Source organism: Phasianus colchicus, chromosome 2, assembly GCF_987193195.1.
Source record: "Phasianus colchicus chromosome 2, bPhaCol1.hap1.1, whole genome shotgun sequence".
NCBI classification, from domain to species: Eukaryota; Metazoa; Chordata; class Aves; order Galliformes; family Phasianidae; genus Phasianus; species Phasianus colchicus.
Window position 1 is genome coordinate 49995913 of NC_143437.1, and position 20104 is coordinate 50016016.

Genomic DNA, 20104 nt, shown 5'->3' on the forward strand with positions numbered 1-20104 from the left:
TGGAGTAAATTCAAGCAATTCTCAGCTGCTATGACCTTACATTACTACGCTATATTAATAAAACACACATTTTTTAACATTTCTCTGTATTGTTAAGTCTTTATGAGAACAATCTAATTCTGTGAAGACAAAGCATGGCTTTGTATGTCATAGGAGAGATATTTTGAAACTTTTCCAGTTACATGGATCAGTTTACACCCTTTTCCATCAACAAACAATTGGAAAATATCATCAGCCAATTTGTCCCAGATTTGTGGGCCCTGGGGAACTAGTTTTCACAGGAAAAGAGAGAAAATGGAAGGAAGTAATATTACAGATTACACTGAACCAGGTCTGTTTCTACTCTGCTTCCAGATCTGCAAGTTGAGGAGAAAGTAAACAGTTAGCTAAATCCTAATTGGTTCAGAAGTTTAGGAAAGAGAATTAATATAAATCCTAACCATGAATAAATTTATGTCAGTATTTTCTCTAAGTTTACTAACAAAGAGAAGTTGCAGGAAATGGTTCATTTGTGTGATGTAGGTAGAAGACACAGAAAAGTAAAAGTGCTTATCCATATTTGTCAACCATCATTCACAGCAATGGGAACACTACAGCTACTCACCCTATACTGACAATGCTAGCAGTACATTGTATTATGCCTTGAGAAGGCAGTTATTATGCTTACTTGGAAAATGCCTCTCTACAGTCCATAGCAAGGACGTAAGAGCATACTCCAACATTCTTTATAAAGCACTGAGATAGAAATAAAAGAAAAGGTAAATGCATCCACACATGAACGAAGATGAAGGCAGTGATGGAAATATATGTTCTGTTCTGCCTTGTGATCTGGGGAATTAAAGCTTTAGTCCATCAGGCCCTGATGGCACTGTCAGATCAGCACTATTCTACTGTCAAGCCAGATCATGTATACGCAATTTCTGTTCCTTGGAAATAGATTATTTATTTATTTATTTATCTTTGCTCTAAAAAGCAGAAATTCCAATGAAGGCTGCAAATGTTTTGTTGGGCAAACCAAGAATCTCTAACCATGAAGGCAACACAAATACTCTTCCACGCTCATCCTGAATCTATTTTGCATTATTCCCTGAGGTGGACAAAACCCTACAGCTTGGAAGTAAAATTAGGGTCAGAGTAGCACAAAATCATTTTCATCTGAATCCAAGTTTCACAGTATGGAAATCTCAGCTGGTTTGAAAGCAGGCTGAAAATATGATGAGAAGAGATTCTTTTCTAGCTTCTGGACATGCTTGTTTCATCTCCCCAGGGAGAACGTGGGTTCCCTAACCCGCATTCTGCATTTAGGCTCACTGTTGGGAAATTAGAGAGGAAATTCTAAATCATAGCTTTCTACACACTCTATTTGATAGCTGGGTCCTGGAAACTTACAGCATCTGTGCTGTTCTCCTGTCTGAAACCAATAGAATTTCTGTGAAGGATTTAATGGATTTCTCACTGATGAAGGTGTTACTAATATCAGTTATGATAGGGAATTCTCCTAAGACAATATACCTTAAGAAATAAAAAAAAATAATTAAAAAATAATTTAAAAAAAAACAAAACCCTGTTATGAGCAGAAGAAAACACCTGGCTCATTTCTAGGATCATAATGACATTGATACAAGTTCATGAACACCAGTGTAGACCAGTTACAGAGACAAAAGGCTTTAGATAAGTACCATTATTTCCCTCAGCAATTTTGTATCTTTTCTCTATGCTTCTCACCAAATGCAATAAAACTCAGAAATATTTTAGTTTGACAATTTCCTTTTAGAAGCTTTTTTTTAAAAAAAAATCTTTTAAAGGGATTTTAGACAATTCAAAACTTAAAATTCAGTCAATTTAGAAGTGGTCTAACATGTCACCTTAGTTTTCAATATGTAAGGAGAGAAGAGTCCACTAGTAACCACAGGATACTACTGCACTGTACTGTTATGTGCTGTGATCTTTTAAATCATTTTTAGACAGCATATTTGCTTACTCTTCTTCATAAGATGCATATACCAAGAGGCCCTGCCTCTCCTCTAGGATTTTAGAAGTCTTTGAACTACTTACAAAAAATCAGGGTCATGACCAACTGCATCTGCTGGAGAATATTGAAGAATGTTTGTGTACATAGATACCATAAACAAATACTATTTCAAAGTTGAGTCAAGATCAGCCACAGCTGGAAATGAAAGGCTGGAAAGGTAAAAGTTGGAAGTAAGAATGAAAATTTCAGGGCATAAGTTTTGCTTCACCTGAACTCACTTCTTTCCCTCGCACATGGTGGAAGCTGGACACCTTTCACATTCTTCTGAAGTATGAGTCTTGTCTACAATGTAACCTGCAGAAGCTGAGCCTCCTGCGGACCAGCTTGCCCTGGAGTACATGCATCCTCAGTGAGATTTAGGCTGGGCTTTTACCTGACAGCTGTTGCAGTGGGATTATCTGTACTTTTCCTAGTGGGAAAGAAAGATTTGTGGGTCTTATTTGTGGCAGAAATGTCATTTATTTGAGCACAGATGAAAAACTGAATGAAACTAAGCTGTGTTTACAGACATCATTATAACATGAAAATCAATCAACGAAAACATACAGGAGTCAAACTTTTACTTAGAAAGGCCAGTTTGAAGTTAGTGGATGAAAGCAGTTAAAACAAAAATAATGGTTTACAAAGACTAATGACAGAGAAGAGAATCTTCGCAAAAACAAAGAAAACACCCGTCCGAACTTGAGAGCAGCAAGGGAATTATCCACAATGAAACATATTTCCTGAAACATGTTTACATGAAAATTGCTTGAGGGCTGGGACCACACAAGGTAATTAGCTGAAAAATGGCTGGCTGGGTGAGGTTAGATGATCTGTTTGTCTAGTCAACATTTTAGGACCAGTGCAAACTAATGGCTGTAGAGAAAGGGAAAGGAGAACAGCACAGGTAAAAAGAGAATAAAGGACACAGCACTGTATTGTTTATATGTCAGAGTAAATAACTGACATATAAACAAGGTTTAAATGATTAGAAGTGATCAAGGACAACTTACTGCAGCGACTTTCCAAAAGTAAGTGCAGTTCCCATAAAGCTGTGGTTTTCCACAGGAAAATTATATATAAGAATCTTTTTCTGGAACAAGGAGTATTTTCAGTTGTTGAATTGACTCAAGATGTTTAGTTTGAAGTCCTCTAACTAAGTTGTTTGTCTTTCCGATGGTCAATTGCCTCTTTAGAGCTCTAGAACAAGTACCCTGCTCTCTTAGCGCTGGGCTGAGCGCTGTGGTTGTATAACATCTCCATGATGCAGAACAGCCATCACCTAACTGTATGATGGAGCATCATATGATTTACTTGAACAGAATTTGTAACAACAGGTGTAATCTAACCGGAATACTTGGCCCTTAAATCTAGAATATTGATCACCACAAAGGGAACAAAAGGTTTAGCTGCACAAGACACTGCTAGCTTCATACTGTAGTATATGGGTTGGCTAGATTATTATAGGAATTATGATCTGAGCACATGCTCAAAAGAAACCCATCTAAAGTTTCTGAGATTGAAGCACCAGTTGTCACATACAAAAGAAAATGAAAAGAGTCTCTGCACATTCAAAGCTAGGGTGAAACTTATCCTTAGCAAATTTTTCTAATGATAACCTTTACACAAGAAAGCATCCTGGAAAAAGTACCTACAAATGGCAAACATATGGACCTGTATTTCTGATGAAAGCATTGATGATATTTTAATGAACACTAGTAGCAACCTTTTGTTTTGTTTTGTTTTCAGGAAACTGCTGCACCATGTAAGAATCATAGAACAACTCAGATTGGAAAAGACCTTTCAGATCATCAAGTCCAACCATCATCTAACGCTAACAAGTCCACCACTAAACCATGTCTCTTAGTGCCATATCCACACATTTTTTAAATATAACCACTCCCCCAGGCAGCTCATTCCAATGCTTGACCACTCTCTATTGCATAATTTCTTACTAGCTGATCTATCATTCCCTGGTTCAACTTGAAGCCATTGTCTCATGTCCTATCACTTGTCACCTAAAGAAAGAGACCACCTTGCTACAACCTCCTTTCAAGTAGTTGTAGAGAACTGCGTGGCTTCCCTTCAGCCTCCTCTTCTCCAGATTAAACAGTCTCAGCTCCCTCAACCACTCCTCATAACTCTTGTTTACTAGTCTCTTTACCAGCTTCACTGCTTTTGTCTTAATGCATTCCAGCAACTCGATATCCTTTCTGTAGTGAGGGGCCCAAAACTGAACACAATACTCTCAGTGCTGTCTTACCAGTGCCAAGTAGAGAGGAACGATCTCTTCCCTAGTCCTGCTGATCACACTATTTCTGATATAAGCAAGGATGCTGTTGGCCTTCTTTCCCACCTGGGCACAGTGCTGGTTCATGTTCAGCTGGTTGTTGGCCAGCAGCCCCAGGGCCTTTTTCGTCAGGCAAGTTTCCAGCAACCATTCCCCAAACCTATACCATTGCATGAGGCTGTTTTGACCCAAGTCCATATTCTGGGCAATATTGAGCTGTGAAGTGCTGTTATATGTGTGCTGGTTTCCTGGAGTGTCATAAGCTTGCAAGCACTGGAACAATTTCAAACTGTGTCATAGCAGGAGAAATAACTGGTCTTTCTTTACTTAAAGTATATGATTTAGATGTTCATGTCTAGTTGCTGATTTAAAAGCCCAACTGTGTGATCTTTACTCATACCATATGAGATTTTCCTTTGCATACTGTACCTTGTATATAACTAGTCTAGTTTTTATTAAATGAACGTGCTCTTTATTAAATTCTTTACTATACTATACCTTTACTCTTAACTGAAGTACATGTTTGGCAAAACATAACTTGAATAACATCAAGTCTTTTTCATTTACTAGTGACCATACTTATAGCATTTATTGCACCAAACATTCTGAAAATAGCACCCTTTCCCCCTGTTTTTTGCCAATTCCAAATGCAATTGTAGCCTGCTTCAAAATCCAGTGACTAGATAAAGGAGATCATCTCAGTGGAAATCCTGACTTTCTGGCTGCATTTTCTATCTGAAAAATAGATTGCAGTCCAGCGACTTAGTTGAAAAGAATGAAACTTAGTAAAGTCCTACTTCAGAAAACAAGCATGTGCTTAAATCTCATTGATATAAACTTAAATACTTCATACTACCCTTGAAGGGAAACTCTTCCTGGGCAAGAGTTTGATATTTAAAAAAAAAAAAGCGTGTGCATGGGGTTAATGGCATGCATGGAGTCAAGGCAGATGACTGTAGGCTGTAAGTTTAACACCCTTCCATCCTAATGGGGATCTTAGAAGCTGATCTGATCTCCTTCATCACTATTCATGAGTATTTGCCCCCATTATCATAATCCCATGTGTAGGCAGAGTGCACAGTTAAAGAAAAATAAACAAATGATATTGTCAACCATTGGCAAATGCCCAAAGCGGTGCCACCATCTGCCAACCCCTCCCACTGATAAAACAAATTCTTTTCCTCCTGGCATTTTGCCCAGGCACAGGAATGTTAAATTAAATAAGTATTCCTGGCTATGCGCACTGAAAGTCAGAAAATCTGGACCCTAATGGAAAAAAGAGGAAATGAGTCAACATCCCAGGGACTTTTCACTAAGAACCTTCTGTTACCAGCACCTAGAAATTCACACCTGGGGACTTAGCCTATATGCATCCCAGGAAATTTTACTTGCTACTGCAGTTCATGTGTGAAGAGGAATCCCAAAATTGACCCCCCCAAAATCATTAATACATCTTTCTGGTGTTGCTAGACTCAGAGGCAGTTGGTAGTTCACATAAATTGAGACCTTGGGGACGAAGGCCCACCACAGCAGTTTGTGAAAGACAAGGTCATCCAGATCTCCTCTCACCTGTGGGGTGCATTCTGCCCACAGACAAAGCACAGAGACTAAGTCCATGTCAACCCGCAAGGATTACAGCCTTGTCAACACAAAAATAGGTCCTACAACTCCAACATGATGGTCCACACAGACAATGGCAGCAGACCTTCTCCAGTAGGTCTTACCTTCCCCACCTAAGTCAAGGCAAACCCCATTAATGCTCTCTGCTACAACTGTCACTGTCATTGCAATGTGCTGCAGCATCAGCTTTCAGTCTTTTAGGAGAGGAAAGCTGTGAAAAGGCTTGTGTGATGCTTTTTCCTAGAAGCACAAAAAGGGACAGGGATCATTCTGAGCATCATACAGAGGCATGAGCAGTCCCTGTTTCTCAGCCACATTCTTTCGATAGTCAAGCTACAAATATGAATGGATCCACAGAATCATATTCCTATGCAGAATCTTGCACCCCATCTCTGATGATTTACATCATTGCAAGTAAAATGGGAATCAGACCTCACATTTCTACTCTACATAAAACAAATTGCATCCAAACAGAAAACATACTTGATAAAGTGCTCAGTTATCAGCATAGCATTAATTCTGTACTAAAAGAGCTGCTTTTAACTGTTACCAGGAATGTGTGTCAAAGGGAAAGGAACCAAAAATAGCTCTGGATTAAAAAAAAAAAAAAAAAAAAAAGAAAAAGCACTGTAGCTGCTATTCTAACTGCATGTGTATGTCTGTTAACTTTAAGGATTTGCCAATAGTTAGGGTACATGTTTTAACTTGCTATAAAATGAATGTGCCTATGGGCCAGATTCATATCTTAGTTATAACTATGTAAAGAAGAAACTTCTTTGAAGTTGTTAGACTTATTTGGGGATTTATAGTACTCTGAGATCAGAATCAGAACAGTATTTTAAATAGAGATGAGCAGAACAATGAGGGAAGCAAAAGATTCAGATGGCAGTGAATACAAGATCTCTAATACAAAGTAAATTTTTCTATACACAGTGTAATGAAGCAGGGAAACATTGCTGTCTAGATGTTTTGTATTACTGTGTAATGAAGTTAGCATTTAAATTATTGCATGCAAACACACTCTCATGTGCTATTTCTCTGGCTTACATTTTCATGAGTTCCTTTGCCTTCTTTGCACTAGAAAGCAAGTAATAAAATACAAAAGTGAATTATATTTATTCAAATATATACATACTTAATATGTTTGGAAGCATAATGATTGCTTTTCTAATGTTTTCCTTATTACACGCTGCCCAGAATAAAGAAGACAAAAAAATAATTGTCTTTCACTTCTAATGTGAAAAAAAGAATCCAGAGCCTCTATATTCTAGGAAGAACCCAAAAAAGTACATAATATCTGGTAGACATAAGGGAATGCCTTGAGACAGCATTTTGTAACTTTTTTGAACATCACAGTACCAACATTGCATATGCTTTCTCCTTTTTTCTATAAGAAAAAGTAATCAATGATTAGCAGAAAAATGCTGATCATCAGTGAAGCATCCCCTGTATTATGCTGATGTTGTTATTCTCCTGTGATAAATACAGAAGCTAAGACAATCATAAAAACCAAAATCACAAAAAATGATGGCCAAAATGGATTCTAAAGTTCTTTTTCTTTGATAATAATATATTTATGCATACCTAAGAACACAAAAATGCAAACTGTTTAACAAAATGTATCTCTTAAATGGAAACTGCCACTTTTGGTTGTTTCAGTTTTTCTGATGCAGATAGCTGAGATAATAAATAAAAATGTTTCTAATTAATCAAATGGTACCTGAGTATATGCAGTCCCTCCAAAAAAACAGTTTTACTCTGCCAAGAAAGCACAGTCCTATAAAAGAATCTTTCTGTCCTGATAAATATATCTGACTTCTAGACAAGTGACTTCATTCAGTCCCAAACTTGAAACCTGGCAAACAGAATTCAGAGTACCACAATTGCACTGATGTCCCATACTTGGTGTATGCTAGGATCCTTTTCTGCATGTTACTTTATGATTTCCCAGAGCAATTTTGGGTGGTGTTCAAAAACACATATATAAAAAACACCCCAGAAAGAGGGCTGTGTTTTGTGCTCTAACAGCTGCTGTATCCTTATCTTCTGCCAGGAAACTGCTTTTGGTGGGGACAGTCACTAATATGGAGCAACCCAAGCACAAAACATGTATTGTTTTGAAAGTTCACATTTATGCTGTTCACATGTAACTGGCCATAGTACACACTGTTCATTAGGAAACATCTGGCTACGAGTTTTTACAGTTTCTAGCATTTCAAGGCATGATAATAGCTCTGAGATAACTCTGAAATAGTCATATGCAGGCAGATTTTAATAATTAGATAAAGTCACAGGAAAAATGCATGTCACTGATGAAATGTCAACATGCTGATGTACAGGAAGACAAAAAGAAATATCCACTCCTGTAATTGCAGCAGAGTACTCTTATGGGTTTGAAACCCAGAAAGGCATTCGGAAGTCTATTCAGTGGAAAGTTTCTGTCTCTATTTCACAAATTAAAAATAAGAAATAATATATTCTCAGAAAGATAAATTATTAGCAGGAATTAGCTTTTTCCAAATACTGGCCTAAGCAGTTTTTGATTCAAAAAGGTTATAAAAAGAATGGTAATGACTCAGTAAAATTGTTTGCAACAGAGCATTTATATGTTGTATATGAATATGAATCCATGAAAACTCACATTCAAGTAATGATTTGGTTGCACCACAGTGGTAAAACACCAGAGTCCTCAAAAAGAGAGTCCACTTATGCAAGATTCTGGCACAAACAAACTAGTTTTAGGGAGAAATATTTCTTTGGCAGTGGACATATGGATGCTAAACCCATAAAAGCAAATGGAAAAAGATTTTTTGTTTGTTTCAGTGTGAGACACATGGTGAAGCAAAGCTTCTGTCATGTTGAAATGGACAACAAGTCAACACAGTCCCTGGATTCTAACCACACTCTATGTGTGAGACTTGCAATGCTATCACCTATCTCTAAGCCCATTACTCTATTCAGGGAAGCAGAGTCCAGGCCTAAAACCTACAAAGCATTATTTTAGGTGCTTGTGTTGCCTCCAGAGTCCTTGGCAATCCAAGGTATACAACACTTCACAGGACCAAGCCTCCAATAAAAGCATCTCCAGTCTGATTACTAAAACTTATGCATCTAGTAGTGATGTCATTAATGATTCTCCCACCTGGAAGAAGTAATCATTGAAGGGATGTGCAATATTTAATTGAAATAATATCTTTATAATTAAAAAAATGCTTACGCACCAAGGAAACCCAGTGAGAGCTACGTGTGTCATGCTAAGTTGTTTACAGACATTAAAAAGGACCTACATGCTAACTAGAAGTAAAGAAAGATTTAATTCTTCATCACCAAAGTTTATTTACCTATATTGTATCTTAAATCACGTAATCAGACTGAATTTCAGCAATCTATGACCTTCATTATGCCTTTATAGTTCTTGGAGATTTTCAATACTTGCCATAAGAAATGTTAATATGTCAACCATTTTATAAAGAGATTTTGATGACACACTGTTGTTTCCACAAGCAGGAATAACTAAGCTGCTTGAGAAGGAGCAGTACAGCAGCACAGCACAGGCATAAATGGGACAGTAACCCTCTAAAACCATCTGGTACAGTGATGTCTGACCACGTATGGTGAGAATATATAATTTACTGTAATGACCTATTTCACCATACATTATAAGCGAACCGTGTCTGTAATACTAATCACTGTGTTCTGAATGTCAAAACAGGGAGAAGGACAATTGGAAGAGTCAATAAAACAGGATGTTGATGTTCCATAAATACATTTCTCTCACAGTCTAGATATAATCTAGATATAATCTAGATATAATCATTTAGAAGTGCTTTGAATCTCAGATGGAAATAGTCAACGTGTGAGGATATTGACAAAGTACTTTAGTATTGATACTCAAAATTGAGAGAATTCTTCAACACCCAAACTGCCAAACCAGCAAATCAATCACCACACCAAGGTTTTGCCTAAGATTCAATATTCCAGAACTTTGGCTAAATTAAAAAAAAATAATAAAAAAAACAACTATTCTTACAACTGAAGAGTTTCATCTGTGTGCACCACTGATGAGAACATAAAGAAGCACATTTTGGCATCCACCCAGCATGGTTCACTTCTTTACAAAACCGGGAAAACTTTGACACTTGTAAGTCAGCAGCTGAATTCAGTTTAACAGTTCCAATACAATATCCCACCCATCTCAAATACCTGCATATTTCTTCTATGGTATGTTAATTGTTAAGAGTTCAAAAGAAAATAATCTTTAGGGTATACAGTGAATTAGATGAAGACAAGATCATAAAAGGAAATTTATGACAAGATTGTCTCAAAGCTAACGCAAACTCTGATTTCCATTTGCAGCACTGCAACTCAAGATAAATGTTTTTTAAATGGAATAGCTTAAACAGGTAACCATCTAAATTTAGCAGGAGCTTAGCTGCTGTTGGTACAATATGCTGCCATAACATAGCTCTCAAGCATTAACTCAGACAAGAACACAAACCATTTCTGAAATAAAAATCCAAGTATTTGCACTCTTTAGTACAAATACACAACAATACAGTGGCCTGATTAACAAAAGAAGGTAAAAACAGTGAAATTTTATTCTACTCTTATACATTTTCCCAACTTTATTTAATATATACATATTCCCTGTCTCTTCTATCTGCTGCGATAATGCTCCAAGACAAAAACAAGCTCCTCTTTTTCTTTTGCTATGATTTAATGCTTGAACATATGTGTTGTTAATCCTTAAGGATTTATAGAACAGGCTGTCATTTTAATCCCCTGAGATACAAGTTGCCTAGCATCTGCAGGAACTTCATCCATTTCCTTCTAGGTGAGAACAAGAAAATATGGTGGCTGTCATGTGGGACTGAAATCACTGCTTAATTCTATTACAAAAAAGTTCAGGCGTGGATGAACCAACCATCTTTTGCTGTATTTTTTGCTTAAATACCAACAAGGATGGTGCCGGTCTCACTGAGTTTGTAAGTAGTCAAACCCTGAACACAGGCTTCTTTTAAAGCTCTTTCAACAACAGTAGGGATCACGCAGCAGAGTTGTGCTCCCTAGCACTGAGCAGCACCAACTTTCACCAGAAGATAAACACAGGATGCAGAAACAGAAGCCCAGTGTCTCAATGCCTCTGCTTAGACAGGGGCAGTACGCTGACACATCATCCATTGTATCTGTTGTGACTTCTCTGAAAAATTCTCACACAATTCCTACTAAAAAACTACTAGTTATCAGTGTCACCACTCAGCTTACACTGCCTTTGATGTTTCTCATCTTTGCACTAATCTTTTTTTGTTAGTAAAATTAAATGGATTGGGAATTTGCTACATTTTATCTGCTCGTGGCACAGAGAGCCGGGTACTGTACTCAGCCCTGTCACTTCACTTTGAGCAACTCACATAATCTCTCTTCTGGTTCTTGCAGACATCAAATGATGACAGTAACATTTACCTGTCTGACAGAAGGTTGTGAAATTCTTTTCATTAATGTTTGTAAGGAGGCTTTAGAATTTCATACAGAAGCTCTACAGACCAATTTTCCAGGTCAATATTATTACAGCATCAGAGTCATTCTCCTTTGCAGAACCTGTCTAATAACTAGACAGGCAGAAAATGACATCCAGATGCTTACAGTCACATTGGAGAAGTAAGAGAGGATTATATAAATAGCACGATATTTACCCTTACCTTTTCAAATTATGATGCTACAACATAATTTCTCGTCTCATTCACTGAAGGGAGTGGAGTGTCTGCCCACAGAAGAAAATGAACCAGTAGGAAAACAGCAAATTCCTCCCTTGGCTCTGTATGCGAGTATCTTCACATTTTACTGTGGTAAACATTCACACCAAGGACATGGGAAAGGTCCTGGAAAACTTAGTTTAAAAAAGTAACAGTTCTCTATCATATTCTTTTCCCACTTTCAAACTTTGTTCCATTATAGAATGAACAGTGAGGCTCTGATTATTCTCAGAACAACTTTCTTGTGTTGCTAACTGAGCTCATTGTACAATAAAAGTTTTCTGCTTTCTGAAGGTCAAGTGTTCCTCATGTGCTTAACTCGTGGCCAAACCAAGTCTTCTGGAAGAGATGCCTCAAGAAAAGAAGAGCAGCTTAACCTAGAAGTGCTGTGCATGAGTCCACAGTTCCTGCTCACTCATTTTTGTGTCCCTATTGCTGCAGGGAATGGGTGAGAGAAGAACGGTTCCATTCACAGCCCAGCATCCAGGTCTAGTTCCCCAGCTCTATTCAAAACCTGCAGCTGAGTGTAAACACTAGGGTTTATCTCTTTCTACATTTATAGAAAGAGGGTCCCAGAGTCCTGAGGAATTCATCTGATGTAGTCATCCAGCTACTCTCAACAATATCTGAAAAGTCATGACAGTCAGATGGAGTTCCCAGTGACTGGGAAAAAGGAAATGTTGCACCTATTTTTAAGAAGAATAGAAAGGACAATCCAGGGAACTACTGACCTGTCAGTCTTACCTCTTTGCAGGGGAAGATAATGGAACAGACCCTCCCGGAAGCTATGTTAAATCAGATGGAAGAAAGGGAGGTGATATGGGACAATCACCACGGCTTTACCAAGGGCAAGTCCTGCCTGATCAACCTAGTTGTCTTCTGTGATGGAGTAACTGCATCGATGGACAAGAGAAGAGCCACAGAAGTCATCAATCTGAACTTCAGTTAAATCTTTGACATGGTCTCTCACAATATCCTTCTCTCCAAACTGGAAACACATGAATTTGATAGGTGGGCTGTTCCATGGATAAGGAACTGATTTCAAGATCATGCTCAGACAGTGGTGGTCAATGGCTCAATGTTCAGTATTGAGTGATGTATCTCAGGAGTTAGTACTGGAACTAGTGCTCTTGAATATCTTCATCAGTAAAATTGTCAGTGGGATCAAGCGTACCCTCAGCAAGTTTGCTGGTGACAAGCTTCATGGTGCAGCTGACACGCATGAGGGATAGGATGTCATTCAGAGAGACACTGACTCCATGTCAGAAGGTTGAAACTAGATATCTTTAAGGCCTCTTCCATTGCAAGCCATTCTATGATCCTATGAAAAATAAAGCAATGAACTGGCAATTTCATTGGACTTGATTCTCATCTATGAGTGAAAGGATAGGATGCTAGTAGTACCTTTAACTAACATGACTACTTGTGCAACTCCAGGCTTCGTGGACTGTATAAATGTATTTCTCATACGAAGACATAAAGAACATGCAATAATCGAGATAAGAACGAGTCACTGGATGATTCAAGTTTGTGTCTCTCAGAACGGATGTCAGGGCTATTACGAAGCTATGTGACCTGGCAAGAGCCCAGGTGGGATGAAAGAGGAAGGCAGATAAAGGAGATTTCATTGAGTAAGACACCAGTGATACACCTAGCATATATGATATGGGAGAGGTTGGAAATAGGTTTTTACAGACCTTGTCACAAAGGTGGCAGCTAAATCTATGGTAATAATCGGAGTAATCTCACATCCATTTGGCTACCCACACACATGCACATCCTTGCTGACTTCCTAATCGACACTGTGGCCAGAAACACTGAATTCAGAGAGAGGCTATTTGTTTGGGTTATTTTTTTATTTATTTCTGATCCAGCTGGACCCAAGCAGTGCCAGGAATCTTGTGAGAAAGGCTCCGTTCAAAAATAAATTGAGCTGTATTTCAGTCAGTGTGAATTACAGTTCTCTGAAACCACAAGTCTTTCAAAAAATACTTTTTAGCTTGCTAAGCCAGCACGGTAATTTAATACGATGACATAGCTACATTATCAGATAGAGAACTTTGTAACAATTTTTAATAATTTCTGAACTGTGACATTTTAAAATACAAAAAATAGGGCAAGTCATTCCATGAAGAAAAAACTGATGAATCATTTCTTCCCTTTTGAATTTGCATTTTTCCTAGCCATCTTTTCACTGCTTACCCTCCAACTCATGCTCTGCCTTGTACCGCAGCATTTTCCTCAGCAGGAACATCTCTCTGGATCTTATTCCACTATTCATGCAGTGATTCCCCTTTAAAGGAGCAGCAGCTTTATATCTCTGACTTTTTCACACCCATTCATATAGTAGATGAAATGATCCAAAAGTTGTACAAGGGCATAGACAAATAGAGCATAAAGGTAGTAGTTTTGTTGAATTTGAAAGCCTCAAGTTTCAACATCCAGCTCAGTTCTTCAAGTTCTTAACTACATAACATATATTAACTTGTAGAAGTTAAGAAAAATAAAATTTGGATGCATCATATTTTGATGAAATGCAAGTCACCCTCTTCAATTGTCCTAGGCAGCTTTACCATAGCAAAGTAGCATAGCACTTGTACCACGGCCTTCAGTAATGCTTAGGAGTAGAGCTGTGTGATTTCTGTGCTCATTTAACTTACACAACCTATTTCCTGTAAGACAGGGACGTATATTAAATAAATAAATAAGTAGAATGTACTACAATGAATTAAGCCACTGGTCCTTCTTGCCTAATAGTTTACCTTTCTCAGTCTCTAGTAAGATCTGCTTTTGGGGGATGTCAAGTCCTCTCCCAATACCAAATAAATAGTAGATAGAGACACATAAAAATGTTTTCTTCTGCCTGCACATATTCATCACAACTGACCATTTACAAATATAATCTCCTTTAACATTCACCTCGTAAAATCTCCAGCTCGCACTAGAGTCTGCTTTCCTGAAAGGTTTTGCTATAAAAAGTTTCTCCATACTTGATTAGCCAGGCTTCTTATCAAGCTTGTAACACCCAGCTTGTTACAATTAGTCTCTACTGAGGCTAATACCAAATATTCCTCCAGATTTGCTTAATTTGGAGGAATGTAGGATACAAGCATTGCCAAATTATTTTGACATTTTGACTCTCAATAGTTATCATGTATCTGCATCCATCTCAAACTACCTAAACACAGAGGAAATTAGACATGGACCAAACATTCTAAGGCAGTTGTCTTGCTAATCTCTGCTATTGAGTATAGAATCAGAACATTTAAATTACTTTATTACTTCCTGACTTACAAGGTTAACAGAGCCTGTGTCAATATATTCAGATTGAAAGATACCCTCCTTCTTCTTAGATATCCCGCAGCTGCTTTCATTAAAAATCTGAATATTTGTGCTCTGGAAGGTGAAGTCAAGTCTTGCTTAACTGCAGCAATGTAAACAGCACTATACCTTCCTTTGGCAGGAAGTATCCACACACCTGTCTTTTTTGGAAGAGTTTCAGTTTGCAATTTTTATTTCCTTGTGAACACAGTAGGTTAATTTTTTTTTTTTTTCCTTTTTTGTAGATGTGCCAGCTACACCTCTTCTCTAATCCTTACTTGATTCAACAGTGGGCATATCTAATCACAGGAGTGTCTGAGGACCTCAGGGTACAGTCAATATTTTGCATGCTCAACCTACTTCGCCTGTGCTAGTTGCTGTTATCTGAGGCATAAGTATTACCTCAGATGTGCCAAGGTATGTGACATGACACATATTTTCCCACAATGTCTTGCTCTTCTTCTCCATAGGACTTAATATCTCACTCAACCGTGGGAAATATTTATGTGGATATTGGCACATGAAGGACAGCAGTGAATATCAAAGTCGGCAGTTCCCACTGCCTGATGCCTCCACATTTCACTACAGCACAGACATGTCTGACTCACTGGAGTATGCAATGTCCCTAAAGGATTTGCTATTGTCAGTATTTGCTTCCCAATACATCTTTGTAGCAAAGCACAAGCTGTGGGGTGAGGCTGGTGGTCCATTCCACCATCCCTGAATTGGATTTGTTTTTATGGTAAGCCAAGAAGTCACAAATTAAATTATATTCAAAAGTGCTTACACAAAAAAATGAATTTCTCTTGTAAGTACAGTTAAGCACTACCATAAGCACAAACCATATTCTCTCTGTCTGGAGTAAGAGCTGGAGCCACCAAATGGTCAAGAGTACTTAAGTTCTCTCAGCACATGGTTTTTCCCAGCATCACTGGTGCAGTTGAAATGCAGGGAGGGACAAGGGCGGTGTAAGCGTAGTAATGATACCTCTGAGCATTTCATAAACTTGTAACACATCTTTGATAATATATTTTCAAGTTCATATAAAGACAACAGGGCATAAACATGTTTTGCTATTAATGTTTAAACCTAGAAACAAAATATTTGTAGAACAAACACTCCCTGGCATGTGGCTAGATCCTACCTATGATACACTCATTGACAGAAAGATTTAGGCATGTCAGTAAAAATTATAGTTTTATTGGAAATGGAAATGAAATACTATCTCTATGATCTGACAGATCAGAAGAGCCTTTGTACTGATCTGGAGCTGTAGGAAGTCAACTTTATTCATATCTCACAGGGACAACCTAACTGCTACCCCTGCCCTGCAGATGCTTCCCTACTCCACAGGGAAGATAATCTACAATAATCTCAATATAATTTTAAGAACACTACACAGTCATCAGTGGGGTTAGTATATTGCCATGTTTCTTGTACCTCCTGAATTCCTCCCATACTTGTCAAAATCCATACATTGGCAACTGACATACGTGGGGCTTTGGAAATCATTCATATGAAAGACATGCAGGCCAGCACAAATAGAAGCTGCAAAATCTCATTGCAGAGGAATCTTTTCTAACCATGTTAGATTAATATCTAAAATGTACTGAATTCCATCACCAAGAACGTCATAATCAAGTATAAGACTAAGATCATTACAACATGGATATACTTACAACATACAAATCTGTTACTTAACTGGCATGAAGAACAGTTTCCAAGATGTTATCTGCCTGTCCAGGCAATGTATCAGCAGTATTTAAAATCAAGTGCTAGAAAATATCTGAACTTAGTCTACATTACTGCTTCCAGTACTACCAGCACCAAGATATTTATTGGTATTGTGGTGGGGAGCTTCTAAAAATAAATATATAAATAGATAAATAAATAAATAAATAAAAACTATTATTAACATCACAGTCCTTAGTCTAGAAGTTAAATTTGTTAGAAAAGTAATATTTCTTGTAACAGATGTGGGGCAATGAGGAGCAGCTTTTACACAATGGTTTTGACACGTCATCATAGAAAGACCATTAAACCTAACAAATTTTTTTGCAACTTTCTCACACAGAATAAGTAATTCTTAGGGACATACTGGCTATTTACTAGTCTATCTTTATATATAACAATTAATTAAAATTGCTTAGTTCTGTAGCAACAAAGAAAAAAAGCTATGTAACTATTTACATTATATTCCATTTCCCCCCTATAATTTCACAGTTCACAGTACTTTTTTCTGTACAAAGGGATTACAAAAAAAGAAAAAAAATGTCCAACAAACCAAACTGAAATGCCTTTCAGTAGAATGTCTTTCTGGCAAACAGAAAACATTCATTCATAAGAGTAAGAGTGTGTTTCATCAGATACATCTGGTCAGACTAACTATTCAAGTCTATTATTACATAATGTTTTATTGTTTTGTTTGATTTTTTTGTTAATGATTGACAAATAAGTTTCCTGACACAAGGAGGGAAAGAAATTTTAAAATCTCTTAATATTAATTTACAAGACAAACAGTAAGAGAATAAGTACATAATTTAACTATGGGACTGTAGCCACAGCTATAACAACTTTTTACAGATTTCCTTCATAATAGTGTGTTAGAGTAGGAGAACAGCATCTTCCTACAGTTATTATTAGCAGTTTCATAGTGGCAGTAAATCCAGCAAAAATAGAAGCTGTACTGTTCTCATTTGGAGTTTCACACTGTTGCAAGACAAGAATTATTTTAACATAAATAATTTATAATGTGTAAATATATACAGACATATGAACATACACGCTCATTCTCACACGTGTACACTGAGTATATCTCATTACTAGTAAAGGGGAAGAACATTTGTAAAAAGCTCCACTCACTACTGCACATCTTCATCTTATACCTTGAATTTCTTTTGTCTAAGCATCAGGCCTCTGCATCTGAGTGGAATTGTGCAGAAGCAACTCAGTCCAAAGGGCTGAAATCAAAATATCTTTGCTATACATCTACGGATAATGTTTGGGTAATTAATATTTGTACAGCTGCCCAGAAACAGGGATGCAAAGATGCAGGTCACTTCATAAGGACAAAAAAAAGAAAAATCCTGAACTACAAAATCAGCCTGCCAAAAACAAACAAACAAAAACCCATAGCATGAGAAGATATTTCTTCAGAAGTAGAGAATTAAGAGCTAATATTCAGGAGGTTTAAATTTTAGTGACATTTTAGTCAGATAAAGCAAATTGCAAAAAATACATAAACACATCTTATTCCAACGCCTAAAAATTTCATTTCAAAGAAACTAACGCCTCTAAACCTTACTTCACAAACTGAGGCTGAAAAAAGCCTATTGTCCTGTAACACTCTCCCTTTTCCTCAAGTCCAAAGGATCCTGAAATGTTCCAGTCAGACACTGTAACCCTAACACAGAATAGATGCTGTCTACAAATAAATGTATACAACCTCTTCTGTAGCCAAAAATCATTATTCTTACATTTTTATTCCTCATTTTAAATTTCTCTGTTCTCAGTGTCACCGTCTCCCCAAAGAGCCTTAGTTTCCAAAAGGGCTCAAGGACATCCTGAACATTCCCTAACAACTCAAGAAGGTAGGGATTTTCAGCCATCCAATGAAAGTAAGAGAAAAAAATTACAGCGCAAAGACTACCAGTGCTCTAGCTTGAGGAGAGTGATGACAGTAGGTGACAAAAGGAATTTTAAGTTTTTTAATAGCATGCATACAAAACTAACAGTTATATAAAGTACACAGAAATGCCTGAGATACTCAAATGAAAGCTGTCGTATACTCTGTGCCCAAAACTGAAGGCAATGAAATCAAAAATAGAAAGGAGGTAAATGAACTCCATTTATTAGCTACTGGCATATAAAAAAACCTGTTTGTTTTTGAAACCTGTCATTAACAGTTAAAAACAAACAAAAAAAAGTGCAAGTAACAAAAACACACCAAAAACACTAAAAGAAAAAAAGAAAAAGGTTTGAAAAGGGAAATAACGAAAACTAGCAAGTTTTAACAACTAAGGTAATATTTTTAATACAGGTAAAGCATTCCTTCCACACACTTATGAGCCAACAACCTAAGGAATAAGTTTAGGAGGCTAAGGAAAACACCTGAAATAACTTATTATTTCTTTAACATGAATTAACATATACATAAAATTAGTCTTGGGGATTCATAATGCAGCATCATCAATGCCGTGCTATTTGCCTGTAGTGTTGTGTTCTCCAGTGAACTGAGATATCTTGGTCTAGCTATTTATTCTGATCTTCTTCCTTCATGCACCACATGCAGTCACCACACCAAATAGAAAGGGCAAAAAATGCTTCCTTTAATAAGTCCAGAAATATTTCTAAATTTTGGTTCTCCAGATTTCTGTCGCTACGCCTCACAGGATTACACAGACATTGCAAGCAGAAGATAATTAGTCTTCCTTTCCTTCACCTCAGGAATGTTTATTTTAAGTCACAGCCTCTGACCTGCTTGCTTTGCCATGGGTGGAAGTTCCAATCATCAAAGCAGTTTCCGCAGTAGCCACATTAAATTTCCATCCTAATTTCTTCACGTGGAGGAGAAATCATACAGGAAACTGTATGTTTTCTTTTGGGCACTGCCTTTTGCATACTACAATTAGTTTTATTTGTGCAGCAATTAAGGATGGGACCCTACTTTCCTAATCAGGGAGTGGATGTTTCTTTTCTGTTCCTGTGCTTACAAATGATGGGCAAAACTATGGCAGTCAAATATGCATCACTAACATTAACACCTTTAGAGAAACCATAGATGCAGAAGGTTGATATTTACCTTACAAAAAGTCCTGAGTACTTCCACACTCCTTGGGGGAGTACTTCTGTAATTCTGTACCGCTCTTCCCATTGCGGTCTCTCTCGAATTGATGCTGTTGATGCTGTGAGTGGAAATGGCACTGGCTCACTGGAGTTCCCCTCTGTAGCTGTGCTGACAGAGCTGCACAGATCTTTTGCAGGTCTTTCTAAAGGATTGCACAGAGACAAATGCCATTGAGCCAAATGGACTCTAAGTGAATATAAGTGGAAGGAGATCTCATTCCAGAAGTTTTTGTTGATTACATGGTCCTTTTTACTCTAGAATAT

The 20104-nt window shown here is 37.4% G+C and overlaps 1 protein-coding gene across 1 annotated transcript in view; it reads right to left on the bottom strand.

Moving 5' to 3' along the window:
- Positions 1–1942: 1942 nt before the first annotated feature.
- The window catches only part of LOC149919015 (uncharacterized), a 62667-nt gene continuing 44505 nt past the window's right edge, over positions 1943–20104 (bottom strand). Inside the window, exon 2 of the mRNA XM_090135642.1 lies at positions 1943–2441. The gene's annotated coding sequence lies outside the window, so the exon portion shown is untranslated. The remainder of the gene's footprint in view (positions 2442–20104) is intronic.